The sequence below is a fragment of the Mytilus trossulus genome, chromosome 4 (genome assembly GCF_036588685.1).
Source record: "Mytilus trossulus isolate FHL-02 chromosome 4, PNRI_Mtr1.1.1.hap1, whole genome shotgun sequence".
Classification (NCBI taxonomy): domain Eukaryota; kingdom Metazoa; phylum Mollusca; class Bivalvia; order Mytilida; family Mytilidae; genus Mytilus; species Mytilus trossulus.
The window spans coordinates 56,381,030-56,396,915 of NC_086376.1; the positions used below are offsets into that span (position 1 = coordinate 56,381,030).

Here is a 15,886-nt window from a genome sequence, read left to right on the forward strand (position 1 = left end):
TTTGACAACCTAGAAATAAAAAAAATAACGGGAATTTGGGACTGGGTGTCATTATTCAAAAATTAAGTTAAGTACCTTGTGTTATATTAAGGTATACAGGAATATTTTTTGAGACAAGTGCCTGTGTCTGGACTCGGTCTTTTGAACATAAATTGAGAAAAAAAGTAATAAAGCAGACACGGTTTTGGACATCTTTAATAGTAGAAAAAAAAAGAAAGGAAATAGGCATTGATTTTTCAGAATTAACTTCGAGAGAGAAAAAAGCAGAAAAACACTGCTTGTTCCCTCATAAAATAAAACAAAAAGATATGTGACTCGAATTTTTATTTATGTATTTTCTCAATAAAAAAAAAGCATTTATTTAATAAGTTGAACAGTGTTGGATTAGAAATTAGTTTGTTTTCTAATGTAAAGTAGGTTCAGCATGATTAGGTAACAAATAAAATATACCTAATAAAAGAAAAAAAATGTTAAGCCAACAGTATGGGTTTCTTTGATTATTTATTTCAAAAGTTGACTTATTTCTCCTGAACGTGATATTTCTGTGATGTCATTTTAAGTGTTCGGAAATTGCGAGAATGCAGGATTCTGCAATATTTACCGCAGACCCCCTGCCGTATGACTTCCTTCTCCGGCATTGCGTACATATCAAAATTGTCTAGCTACGCCCCTGCTAGTGAAAATGATATCAGAATTTACTTTTCATGGCATTAAATGTTATTTGTGTACTTGAAAAACATTTATCAAACTGATAAATATATTGTTTTGTGTGTTGCAAAATAACAAAAATGTGTTGCCTTATAGATAATCCTTATAGACTTTATCACATTTTCCCGATAATTAACAGAATAAATTGGCTTGAATAATATATACTTGCATTATTTCTTTCATGACAAAGCCTCAGACTTGTTTGAAGATCAATGTAATAATTAATCTTCATTCCAGCTGCTATCCTTGCTGCTTGATTGCTAACATGGCAAAGCCTCGGACTTGGTTGAAGATCTAAGTAAACATCTTCCATGGAGTTGCTTCTCATCTGCCATCTGGACTGAAACTTGGGACTGGCTGGCTACTGGAACAAAACTAAAATTATAGATTATATTTATAAGACTGCTGTTGGTCAATATAAATGAAATAGACAATTCCTTCAAGCTTTATATCCTGACCTTCATCAATGGAGCTATTGTCAGCGTCTTATTTGGTGACCAATTGTAATTTTATTGGTACAATGTACTCCATTTCATGGTTTAGCCAAAGCCTGCATAAAAGTCTTTACAATGACATCAGTGTGATCAGTTCAAAATTTTAGAACCTTTTTTAATAGTCAACAACAAAAAAACATTTGACCTCTTACAACTTTAAGCCTACTCAGTGCACTTTTTTTCCCTGTAAACTTATTTAATGATGATTACATTTGTTTAAATAGAGGAATTATATACATACTTGTATTTAAGATATCTTATACCACAAGTCGTACTCCCCTTCATGAAAACATTGGTACTGTTTTATAACCTAAAGAGGAATTAAAATTGACACAAACTATATATTTTACAAATTTGTTAAATTGTCGGCCTAAATTTTTATTAATCTATTCTGTATTCTTATTGCATAATATTGAGTTATCTCCCACTGAAAGAAACATTTTTGCTGTTTATTGTACTAGTCTCCCTTCTAGTAAAAATTATATCAGAATTTACTTTTCATGGCATTAAATTTTATTTGTGTACTTCAAAAACATTTATCAAACTGATAAATATATTTTTTTGTGTGTTGTAATTGTGCAAAATAACAAAAATGTGTGTTGCCTTATAGATAATCTTTATAGACTTTATCACATTTTCCCTGATAATGTACAGAATTAATTGGCTTGAATAATATATACTTGCATTATTTCTTTCATGACAAAGCCTCAGATTAGTTTGAAGATCAATTTAATTATTAATCTTCATTCCAGCTGCTTTCCTTGCTGCTTGATTGCTTACATGGCAAAGCCTCGGACTTGGTTGAAGATCTAAGTAAACATCTTCCATGGAGTTGCTTCTCCTCTGCCATCTGGACTGAAACTTGGGATTGGCTGGCTACTGGAACAAAACTAAAATTATAAAATAGATTATATTAATAAGACTGCTGTTGGTCAATATAAACGAAATAGACATTCCTTCAAGCGTCATATCCTGACCTTCATCAATGGAGCTATTGTCAGTGTCTTATTTGGTGACCAATTGTAATTTTGTTGGTACTCCATTTCATGGTTTAGCCAAAGCCTGCATAAAAGTCTTTACAATGACATCAGTGTGATCAGTTCAAAATTTTAGAACCTTTTAATAGTTAGTCAACAACAAAAAAACATTTGACCTCTTACAACTTTAAGCCTACTTAAAGCACTTTTTTTCCCTATAAACTTATTTTATTGCTTACATGGCAAAGCCTCGGACTTGGTTGAAAATCTAAGTAAACATCTTCTATGGAGTTGTTACTCTTCTGCCATCTAGACTGAAACTTCATTGATCCTTCCTTTAAATTAAGCTTCTTTCCAGATCTGTGTCAATGGCCCAATTTTCTGTGTCTATGCTCTTTTTGTCTATAATTCATTTACCATTTTCATTTAAACTTTTAATAAGTATTATGAAGACTGTTTAATGATACCATCATTATTTCTGAAATTAATGTATTATCAGAATTTGGTGGCTAACCAAAACAATCTGATGTTTACATTTTGAACAAACAAACTAAACAAGGTCATATTTTCCCAATTGAAATGTAAATAATTATGTAAATATCCATATTGTCAATCTTAAATCTATTTGTTTTAATAATCAACTCAGAAATTAATGTGATGCATGTTTAAAAAATTTCAAATCATAAATTGGGGGATCAGTCTATTTACAATTCTTTTAAAATTATATTTCATCAGAGAATAAATTTGAACAAGAAATTATGGAAAATTTTGTAATAAAATTTCAAGCAGTCTTGCATTTTTAAGGAAAAACTGATTTTTAGTTTTAGAAAAAAATAAGTTTTAAGAACAACTGTAATGACCAAATACTTACATCATCATTATCTGGCTCCTAACATACAACAATTTTCCTTCAGGTCTAGGACTGGACTTTCATCTGGGCTCCTCCATCTGTAATACAAACTTAAATCATCTCATTAAATTTGGTCAAAAAAGACATACAAAAATGTACACAATCTTATCTTAACATACCTGTCCTTCTGATTCTTGGGACACCACCTAGAGGAAATATGGACAAAAAGACATACAAAAATGCACACAATCTTATCTTAACATACCCGATGTTCCGATCCTTGGGACACCACCTAAAGGAAATTTGGACAAAAAGACATACAAAAATGCACACAATCTTATCTTAACATACCTTTCCTTCTGATCCTTGGGACACCACCTAGAGGAAATTTGGACAAAAAGACATACAAAAATGCACACAATCTTATCTTAACATACCTGTCCTTGTGATCCTTTGATGCCACCTAGAGGAAATTTGGACAAAAAGACATACAAACATGCACACAATCTTATCTTAACATACCTTTCCTTCTGATCCTTTGACACCACCTAGAGGAAATTTGGACAAAAAGACATACAAAAATGCACACAATCTTATCTTAACATACCTCACTTCCAATCCTTGGGACGCCATCTAGAGGAAACTAGGACAAAAAGACATACAAACATGCACACAATCTTATCTTAACATACCTTTCCTTCTGATCCTTTGACGCCACCTAGAGGAAATCTCGACAAAAAGACATACAAACATGCACACAATCTTATCTTAACATACCTTTCCTTCTGATCCTTTGACGCCACCTAGAGGAAATTTGGACAAAGAGACATACAAACATGCACACAATCTTATCTTAACATACCTTCTGTTCCAATCCTTGGGACGCCACCTAGAGGAAACTAGGACAAAAAGACATACAAACATGCACACAATCTTATCTTAACATACCTTTCTTTCTGATACTTTGACGCAACCTAGAGGAAATTTGGACAAAAAGACATACAAACATGCACACAATCTTATCTTAACATACCTTTCCTTCTGATCCTTGGGACACCATCTAGAGGAAATTTGGACAAAAAGACATACACAAATGCACACAATCTTATCTTAACATACCTGTCCTTGTGATCCTTTGATGCCACCTAGAGGAAATTTGGACAAAAAGACATACAAACATGCACACAATCTTATCTTAACATACCTTTCCTTCTGATTCTTTGACACCACCTAGAGGAAATTTGGACAAAAAGACATACAAAAATGCACACAATCTTATCTTAACATACCTCACTTCCAATCCTTGGGACGCCATCTAGAGGAAACTAGGACAAAAAGACATACAAACATGCACACAATCTTATCTTAACATACCTTTCCTTCTGATCCTTTGACGCCACCTAGAGGAAATCTCGACAAAAAGACATACAAACATGCACACAATCTTATCTTAACATACCTTTCCTTCTGATCCTTTGACGCCACCTAGAGGAAATTTGGACAAAGAGACATACAAACATGCACACAATCTTATCTTAACATACCTTCTGTTCCAATCCTTGGGACGCCACCTAGAGGAAACTAGGACAAAAAGACATACAAACATGCACACAATCTTATCTTAACATACCTTTCTTTCTGATCCTTTGACGCAACCTAGAGGAAATTTGGACAAAAAGACATACAAACATGCACACAATCTTATCTTAACATACCTTTCCTTCTGATCCTTGGGACACCATCTAGAGGAAATTTGGACAAAAAGACATACACAAATGCACACAATCTTATCTTAACATACCTTTCCTTCTGATCCTTTGACGCCACCTAGAGGAAATTTGGACAAAAAGACATACAAACATGCACACAATCTTATCTTAACATACCTTTCCTTCTGATCCTTTGACACCACCTAGAGGAAATTTGGACAAAAAGACATACAAAAATGCACACAATCTTATCTTAACATACCTGTCCTTGTGATCCTTTGACGCCTCCTAGAGAAAATTTGGACAAAAAGACATACAAACATGCACACAATCTTATCTTAACATACCTTTCCTTCTGATCCTTGGGACACCATCTACAGGAAATTTGGACAAAAAGACATACAAAAATGCACACAATCTTATCTTAACATACCTGATGTTCCGATCCTTGGGACACCACCTAAAGGAAATTTGGACAAAAAGACATACAAAAATGCACACAATCTTATCTTAACATACCTGTCCTTGTGATCCTTTGACGCCACCTAGAGAAAATTTGGACAAAAAGACATACAAACATGCACACAATCTTATCTTAACATACCTTTCTTTCTGATCCTTGGGACACCACCTAGAGGAAATTTGGACAAAAAGACATACAAAAATGCACACAATCTTATCTTAACATACCTTTCCTTCTGATCCTTGGGACACCACCTAGAGGAAATTTGGACAAAAAGACATACAAAAATGCACACAATCTTATCTTAACATACCTGTCCTTGTGATTCTTTGACCCCACCTAGAGAAAATTTGAACAAAAAGACATACAAACATGCACACAATCTTATCTTAACATACCTTTCTTTCTGATCCTTTGACACCACCTAGAGGAAATTTGGACAAAAAGACATACAAACATGCACACAATCTTATCTTAACATACCTTTCCTTCTGAACCTTGGGACACCATCTAGAGGAAATTTGGACAAAAAGACATACAAAAATGCACACAATCTTATCTTAACATACCTTTCCTTCTGATCCTTGGGACACCACCTAGAGGAAATTTGGACAAAAAGACATACAAAAATGCACACAATCTTATCTTAACATACCTTTCCTTCTGATCCTTGGGACACCATCTAGAGAAAATTTGGACAAAAAGACATACAAAAATGTACACAATCTTATCTTAACATACCTTTCCTTCTGATCCTTGGGACACCACCTACAGGAAATTTGGACAAAAAGACATACACAAATGCACACAATCTTATCTTAACATACCTCATCTGGACGTAACCTAAAACATAAAATGAAATAGATAACCATACTTCACTTTCACTTCTTTGAAGTGACCTATAGAAAATGGAAATAAAATTAAAATATAAGAAATAGATCTATAGAAAATAGAAAGAAAAAAAAACCATACATATGAAAACAGATAAAATGAAACAGATAAACATGAAAACATATAAAATGAAGTAGATAAACATACATCACTTTATTGAAGTTACCTATTATATATTTTCTATAGGCTATAGAAAATATAATGAAAATTATAATGGTCTTTCCACAAGTAAGGATGATTTTACAATGAAAAAATTAAAATTTGATTATGTCCAGCTTATTGTACCCCGATTCCCAAAATATATGGTTTCTATACAAAAATAAACAGCTGGCCATGAGCGCATGATATGCCCGATGTCTTGTGTGCAAGTTTTATGCAATAATCATAAATAGTTTCTGAGAAAGTTTTAAGCAATAACCATATATTGTTTTAGAGACACAGCAGGATATGTGAAACCCCCAACCCTGGTTTTTTTTACGAAAAACTAAATATCACTAAAATAAAATTTTGAATCAAAACCAAAAAGTATACAGATCTCCCCCTTTTTTACAAAATACTCAATAACTCAAAAATGAAATTTTGAATCATCAGGCCGTAGTTTTTTTATTTTAAGTTTTACGAACCCTCCTACTCTAATTTTTGCCAAATAGGAAAAAAAATAAAATTAAAAATGTTGATTTTTTTTTCTCCTCCGACCCAGTGTTTTTCATGCAAAAAAAAATATTTTTAGTTCATAACTGCATGAAAGAATCTAAATTTATGCTCTTGGTGATTTAGTAAGTTGTTGCACATTGATTTTCAATTCAAACCTTGTCAAGAAAAATAAAAGTTGTTACACTAGTAGAAAATCTCCTGGTGAAATAAAAAAAATAAATTTGATATTGACGGTTGGTATTAAAAAAAAAATCAGCAGCAGCAGTATTTTTTTTTCGTTCTCCTACCCATTGGTTTTGTCAAAAAATTTCGTAAAACTAAAAATATAATAACTATGGCCTCACCAAAAAGTATACAGATATTAAGATTAATGTAACTAAGAAGTGTTTAAAGTTTTAAGCCATAATCAAGAATTGTTTTTGAGATACGGTGCGACATGTGAAAAAAACGCACCCCTGTTTAAGTTACAATGTGCCGTAATTTTCACCAAAAAGTATACAGATCATTTGACTATATTAAGTTTCATGAAATTTGGATAAGTCGTTCTCAAGTTACGGTGGGACATGTTTATGCTGGACAGACAGACGGACGAACAGACAGATGGATGGACAGACACAGGACATTTGTATACCATAATACGTTCTGTCTTTGACGGACGTATGAAAATATAAAAAAGGGAGATTGTTTTACCTTGAAAAATGTTACTTCTGGTATTGTTTGATAGTTTACCTGACACTGATTTCAAAAATATATGGTTTTATATACTTTTACATTAATTAAGTGAAAAAATAGCTACTTCCAGTTTAGAAAAGGTCACTTACAGTTGTTTTTTTTCAAGGTTAAATGGATTACAACCTAATGCAAAAAGTCCCATGACTTTATTATGTATACACATGAGTTATAAAAAGCAAAGGTCAATTATTAAATTATAGAATGTAAGAAGGTCTGAAACAAGGACCTCAAATCAAAAGACCCTATGTTTTAATCATATATGATAAATGAGTTATAAAACCATACCTGTAATTTTAGATATCATAGGGGAGAAATCTTTCATTAAATGACTGTACCCTATCAACTCAAATTTACGTATAAGATGTTGCAACTAATAATTCTTAAAAAAATTTTGTTGATATCTTATAACTAAGATTTCTGAAAGTTAGCGATAACAAGCCAAAATGAAAATTTTGATCATGACCTTGACCTTTGACCTTGACCTCATATTCATTTTTATGAACCTTAGGCCTCTATCACTTATGGTTTTCCAGTTACAAATACATTTCACTTATATCAAATGCAAAAAGGAAATAACTCTCATATAGAATCTTTATACGGCTTTGGTCAAAATTAAAAGAAACATCCTGAGGATGTAACGAGCAAATTGGAAGAATAAGTTAGTCGGTTTCTTATACAGTTTTCGAAAAAAACAAGAGAAACAGTGTTCGGGTAGATAACTCTAACATGGAAAAGTATTTGGTTACGTAATAGTATTTACAAAAGTGTACAAACTGTACAATATCATATTCAAAATATTTAAGTGACACATTGCGAAACGACACAACAGCTAAGGAAAAAATTAGGCGGAAGAAGAAAAAAAAGAAATATATTCAGAAGATAACCAATAGGTCTTTCCACACAACCATACACATATAAACATATAAAAGGAAATAGACAAACCAACCTCCATATCAATTATTCGAAGTAACTAATAGAATATAAAGTAAGAAAACAACCATATAAAACATAAAACACATAAAACCATATAAAAGGAAATAGATAAACATTATTATTAATTACCTGGTGCTGGAATCTGAAACAAAAACAAAACAAGTTAAAAATATCAAACAAAATATAATACTTTTAAAAAGTTCGCTTCTCCAACTTTTTTTTTTCTTTCAAAATATATATTTAACTAGAGGCTCCTGTGTCGCTCACCTTGGTCTTTGTGAATATTAAACAAAGGAAGAGGATGGATCCATGACAAAATTGTGTTTTGGTGATGGTGATGTGTTTGTACATCTTACTTTACTGAACATTCTTGCTGCTTAAAATTATCTCTCTCTATAATGAACTTGGCCCAGTAGTTTCAGTGGAAAATGTTAGTAAAAAATTACAAATTTTATGAAAATTGTTAAAAATTTACTATAAAGGACATTAACTTCTTAGGGGGTCAATTGACCATTTCAGTCATGAATTCTTACTTTGCTGAACATTATTGCCGTTTACAGTTCATCTCTATCTATAATAATATTCAAGATAATAACCAAAAACACCAAAATTTCCTTTAAATTACTAATTCTGGGGCAGCAACCCACCAACAGGTTATCCCATTTATCTGAAAATTTCAGGGCAGATAGATCTTGACCTGTTAAACAATTTAACCTCATGTCAGAATTTCCCAAAATGATTTGGTTTTTGAGTTATAAGCCAAAAACTGCATTTTACCCGTATATTCTATTTTTAGCCATGGGGGCCATCTTGGATGGTTGGCCGGGTCATCGGACACAGTTTCTAAACTAGATACCCCAATGATGATTGTGACCAAGTTTGGTTTAATTTGGCGCAGTAGTTTTAGAGGAGATTTGTGTAAAAGTTAACAGACAACGCCGGACGACGACAACTACGAGGACGGACGACGGACACAAAGTGATGAGAAAAGCTCACTTGGTGAGCTCAAAATTTATAAGTGTTCTGTGGAACCCTGTGTCTCACCTAATTTTTCTGTAAATCGAAGGCTAAACAAAAATCAGGGAATTTTTTTTTTAAATATTTTCTCAATACTTTCTTTTGGTTATTAGAAGCTTCTATCTAAGTTTGGTAAAAATCCAGGATATTTTATGGATCTTATTTCTGCAGACTGTATGTTATGTTAGATAAATGAAATTGAGAAAGGAAATGGGGAATGTTTCAAAGCAACAAAAACCCAACCATAGAGCAGACAACAGTCGAAGGCCACAAATGGGCCATTAATGAAGCGAGAATTCCTGCACCTGTATGTGTCCTTCAGCTGGCCCCTTAAAGTCCATTTATAAGTAAAATGCAGAGAAACAGGATTTTTTTTCAACAAAATTTACATCTGGATACTATTTTATGATCATAAACAAGCTTCTGTCCAAGTTTGGTAGAAATCCAGGGTAGTTTAAGAAAGTTGTTAAAATTTCAACAAGAGTGCACACCCTGAAATGCCTTGCCTTCTTTACTAATCATTTAATAATATTATATTGAGAGTCCTTACCATAACGCATTATTACAACTGTCACATAAATGTAACTTTAACCAAGAAAACTAGACAATGACCAATGAACCATGAAAATAAGATCAAGGTCAGATGAACCATGACAGGCAGGCATGTACAGCTAACAATTCTTCCATACAACGAATATAATTGACCTATTACTTATGCTTAAAGAAAAAACAGACTAAAACACAAAAACTTAACAATGAGCAATGAACTGTGAACATGAGGTCAAGGTCAAATAAAACCTGCATGACTGACATATTGATCATAAAATATTTCATACACCAAACATGGTTGACCTATTGCATATATTATAAAAAAAATACCAACTCAAAAACTTAACTTTGACCACCGAACACAAATGAGGTCGAGGTCATATGACACCTGCCAGCTAGACATGTACACCTTTCAATTATTCCATACACTAAATTCAGAAGACCTATTGCATACAGTGTAAGAAAACAGACTAAAACACAAAAACTTAACTATAACCACTGAACCATGAATATTTGGTCAAGGTCAGATGACACCTGCCAGTTGGACATGTATACCTTTAATACAGTCCTTCCGTACACTGAATATACTAGACCTATAATTGCTTTTAGTATCTTAGATATGGACTTGACCAGCAAAACTAAACCTTGCTCACTGTTCCATGAAATGAGGTCAAGGTTAAGTGAAAACTGTCTGAAGGGCACAAACATGTCAAATATAGTTACTGGTATCTCATTACTTATAATAAGGGAGAATTTACAAAAGAGTAGTCACTGAATCATGAAAATAAGGTCAAGGACATTGGACTTGTGACTGACGAAAACTTCATATCATGAGGCATCCTTATACAAAGTATGAAACATCCAGGTCTTCCCCCTTCTAAAATATAAAGCTTTTAAAAAGTTATAGCTAATGCCGCCGCCGCCACCAGATCACTATTCCTATGTCATGCTTAACAAAAACTTACCACAGAGTGTCAGAATGTTGGTAGATGACGCCATCAACAAGGGAATGTAGGATTGCTTTAAAATGTCTCGCTTTTTCGACAAAAGTCTTAGGCTCGACAAAAAGAATTAAGTGGCTTTAATGGCAGCTACATTATTGGTCAATTGCTTTTTTGTTTACTATAAATTGATATATCATTGACTATTTTCATTATAAATATATATTTCAATTAGATGATATCAGTATTTTAAATTAATGTGCATGTCAAATTATCAGAAGTTGGTGGCTAACCAAAACAATCTGATGTTTACATTTTGAACAAAAATGATTCAATATCAACTGAATTTCAAACAATCAAGTCATATTTTTCAAATTACTTAAAAAAAATATTGACAATCATAAAATTTCTTGCATTCAGATCATTTTAGTAGGACTAAGAGAAAAGGTTTCCAAATTGTCGTTGTTAAGAGACTATTTGCTGTTGAAATTAATTTAGAAATTAATGTGAAAGCATGGTTTATGTCAAATCCTAAATTCTAGGATAAGTTGTTTATTTACAATTACAATACATTCTTATTATTCTTTATTAAACAAACTCAGACGCAGTAACTGCGCTACAGGAGCATCAATTGTAGTTCCTAAGAAAAAAATGATGAAAATTGTCAACTTGACTAACAGGTGTAAAATGATACAAGTGTTCGGTAAACAGGAAGTTGTTGAGTGATGAATCTGAAAACACATCACACGGTATAGCTGATATATATAAACCCTGAAATTTTTGTTCAGAAATCATTGTATTGTAGTTCCTGAGAAAAATGTGAGGAAAAATATTCATGGGACAAATTAATAGATGGAAAGACAGAGGTAAAACAGCATTACGTATTACCTACACCCCCCCCCCCTTTTTTTCAAAGCTGGGGTGTAATGAGTAGAAATTATCTTAATATTCATGAACTATAAGATTTTAAGTTATTATTCCACATATTATAGACATTATCTAACTATAAAGAATTGTATTACTGTATATATTTTATATAAATTATAAAATATATTTCATTCAAGTATAAATTTGAAAGAGATTTGACTAATTTGTAATGATTTTTCAAGCTGTTTCTCCAACTAATGTGAAATCTAATTTTCAAGCTGTTTCTCCAACCAATTTGAAAACTATTTTTTAATTATCTAACAAATTTTAACAAAGTTACAAATACAATTGTAATGAGCAAATACTTACATCATCATTATCTGGCAACTAAAATGAAACCTTCTTCCTTTAGGTGTAGAACTGAACTTTCATCTGGGCTCATCCAGAGATCTTTAATACAAAACAAAAGAATTCTTATATTTATGAGAAAACAGTTAGTAAATTGAAATAAAAATATACTTAAATCAAAGTAATATGAAGATATCCAAATTGACAATCAGAAACTTTTCTTTCGTTCAGTTAGTCTAAATTAGAGAAAAGGTTTTTTAATTGTCAATGACTAGATCATTAAGAGCTGACTGCCACAAGCCCATGATACGATGGAAGCTTTTTAAAGAATGAAGTTCCATAATTCCTAAATGTTATAAATTTATAAACAAGAGTGCACACGCTGAAATGTCTCGCCTTCTTTACTAATCATAGATATTATGTTGATAGACCAAATATAAAGCTTTATTACAAATGTCACATAAACTCACATTAACCAAGAAAACAAAACATAGATCAATGAACCATGAAAATGAGGTCAAGGTCAGATGAACCATGCCAGGCTGACATGTACAGCTAACAATTGTTCAATACAACAAATAGAGTTGACTTATTGCTTATAAATTCAGAAAAACAGACCAAAACACAAGAACTTAACACTGAGCAAAAAGCCGTGAAAATGAGGTCAAGGTCAAATAAAACCTGTGTAACAGACATAAAGATCATAAAATATTTCCATACACCAAATATAGTTGACCTAATGCATAAAGTATTAGAAAAATAGACCAAACTCAAAAACTTACCTTTGTCCACTGAACCATAAAAATTAGGTCAAGGTCAGATGACACCTGTCAGCTAGACATGTACACTTTACAATCATTCCATACACCAAATGTAGAAGACCTATTGCATATAGTATAAGAAAAACAGACCAAAACACAAAAACTTAGCTATAACCACTGAACCATGAAAATGAGGTCAAGGTCAGATGACACCTGTCAGTTGGACACACGTACACCTTACAGTCCTCCCATACACCGAATATACTAGACCAATTGCTTATAGTATCTGAGATATGGACTTGACCACCAAAACTTCACCTTGTTCACTGATCCATGAAATGAGGTCGAGGTCATGTGACAACTGTCTAACGAGCACTTGCAACATACACACATACCAAATATAGTTATCCAATTACTTATTATAAGAGAGAATTTAACATTACAAAAAATCTTAACTTTTTTTTCAAGTAGTCACTGAACCATGACAATGAGGTCAAGGACATTGGACATGTGACTGACGGAAAGTTCGTAACATGAGGCATTTATATACAAAGTATGAAGCATCCAAGTCTTCCACCTTCTAAAATATATAGCTTTTAAGAAGTCTGTTAATGCAGCCGCCAGATCGCTCTTTATCCCTTTGTAGAGCTTTCTGCAACAAAAGTGGCAGGCTTGGCAAAAACAAGAATGTGTCCAATGTACATGGATTTGTACTATCATTTTCCATGTTCAGTGGGCAGTAAAATTGGGGTCAAAACTTTAATTTTGCATTAAATATAATATCAAAGGAAAACATGTGTACTAAGTTTCAAGTTGATTGGATTTCAACTTCATCAAAAACTACCTTGACAAAAAACTTTAACCTGAAGCGGGCCTGGACAGATGGACGGAAGAGCAAACAGACTGGTGAACGAACGGACGGATAAAGGAACAGACGTACAATGAAAATGAATGCACAGACTATTGTGGGTGGTGCATGAAAAAGGTTAACAAATATAATAGTATCATTGCGGTACCACCTCAATGCATTGCACTATCATCATATTATTAGAATAAAAGAATTTTGTTCAGGAATAAGTGTTTACTTTTGTGAAATGTAAAATAATTTGAGTTTTAATAAGGCAAGGATTTTTAATTTATTGGTTAACTGATAGACTTAATTCTTTGAAATTTTCATGCTGAAATTTCTCTTTTTTATTTTCCAGTGTGAATTTAAGGTGAGGTAAAAGATGAAATACACTTGCACCACTTTTCACAAGGAACTTTCTCTCATGAAGTCATACATGTAAAATAAACTTATCTAGTTCACATGAAAAGTTATTTTTGTTGATTATCTGTGCCTTGACATTTTAGTATTTGTTCCTATTCATAGCTTAAATTTATAATTTCATATCTATAGCTTGCTATATAGACATTTTTAGACAGAGTGCAATATGCAAAAAAAAACAACATGCCAAGTTTATTAATTCAAAATAATTCTTAGCTTACCTCACATATTGTGCATGTAGCACATTTCCAAAGTGACCATAACATATGATTTTGTTATATCATTCATGTTTTGGCAGGACCTACACAAGTGTATATACAGGTTGCCATCCCCATGTGGAGATATCCCTTAAATAAGATACTGACCATCAATCGATGGGGTGACATTTTACTGTTGTAGTAAAACTTCAATTTTTTAACTTAAAAAATTTTGGACATATTTTTACCAAATAATACCAGATAGCTGTAGAGTTTTCTTTGGCAGATCCAGAACTTTTCATAATGGGGGCACTGACTGTCCTAAGGGGGCCCTGCCCCAGTATTGCTTCCCTATATAATCAACCAAATTTTTCCAAAGAAAGAGGGGCCCAGGTTCTTTGGGTAAAGTTTCTTCAAATAATATAAATATGTGCTCATTTGTACTAAGTGGTTATTACAAAAAATTGTGTATATGACTTGAAGTGTACCCCTCAGGCTCATAATAGGGATAGTCATTACATTTATAGGTTACCCCTCATTTGAGGAGTTGATCCCAACCTGAAATAATTAATATAGTTGTCAGTACAACAAAAATGATAGACTGAACTATACAATCCTGTAAAGCTTGAATATGGTTTAAACTACATAATACTTTATAGACCTGCTTTTTTTATTTCTATTTATGTCTATGGCATGTTTATTTGATTTTCAAATCGATTTACCCAAAAAAAGAACTGACATGCATGCCTAGCGGGTCGAGTAGACCCACCAGGGAAAATATAATAGTGTAACAAATTAAAGCAGATTACTGAATTGTGAAATTTGAATGTTAAATCTTCTTTCTGGATTGTCTTTTTATAAACTCGTTTTCGACAGCCACCAAAATAAACTTGACATTCATTTGTGCAACACTTCTATTACTTTTCCATTAATTTGCTAACATGTTATCATTAAAGAAAGAATAAAACCTACCTTATGCAAGAGACTTTCCAACCAAAGTGATATTTACAATAGGTGAACAGCCTGTTTAGTGTAACTAGTAATTCGAAATGATTACCCTCACTTATCAGTGAGAAAGTGTTCACAAATTAGAACAAAAAAAACTATCCCGCCAAATCATAGTGCCCAATAAATAGCCGTGAGGTATTTTGTCTAATGAACCATGAAGCCTAAACACAGTATTGTAAAATCTGTTCAAGTTCAAAACACAAAATTAACCTTTCTAAAGCCGTATCAAAGCGATACGCCAACTTTTGTTGTGTTTATTTGGGGGTGATTTTTAGGTGCAAGGGTTAGACACTAGAAATAAGGATTTTTTTCCATCAGTATCAATTAGTTTTCTAGTTTGCAGAAAAACAGCATTTTGAACCATTCCAAGACGGTATTATAAGGCTCTTAAATTGAGAAAAACTGGTAGGCTGTTCCCTGATCCACAGAGTAGCAGGTGCAAAGGAGAAGGTCCAGTAAGACCCTCTTTTGGTCCCAAAATATCGAAATTTTGAAAAATTGTTAAAATGTAAACTTTTAA

The 15,886-nt window shown here is 32.6% G+C and overlaps 1 long non-coding RNA gene across 4 annotated transcripts; it reads right to left on the reverse strand.

The window, feature by feature from the left end:
- Positions 1–879: 879 nt before the first annotated feature.
- Positions 880–15,436, reverse strand: LOC134715583 (uncharacterized). 4 transcript variants are annotated; one of them, XR_010106760.1, is made up of 8 exons: positions 15,331–15,436; positions 12,155–12,235; positions 8,541–8,553; positions 6,029–6,044; positions 3,051–3,139; positions 2,419–2,581; positions 1,983–2,092; positions 880–1,083 (listed from the first exon to the last, which is right to left on the reverse strand). It is a non-coding gene; the product is annotated as an uncharacterized LOC134715583 (long non-coding RNA). The 4 variants fall into 4 exon arrangements; XR_010106761.1 differs by lacking the exon at positions 880–1,083 and having other exon boundaries at positions 1,893–2,092; positions 3,051–3,127; XR_010106759.1 differs by lacking the exon at positions 880–1,083 and having other exon boundaries at positions 1,893–2,092.
- Between the last annotated feature and the right edge of the window lie 450 nt (positions 15,437–15,886).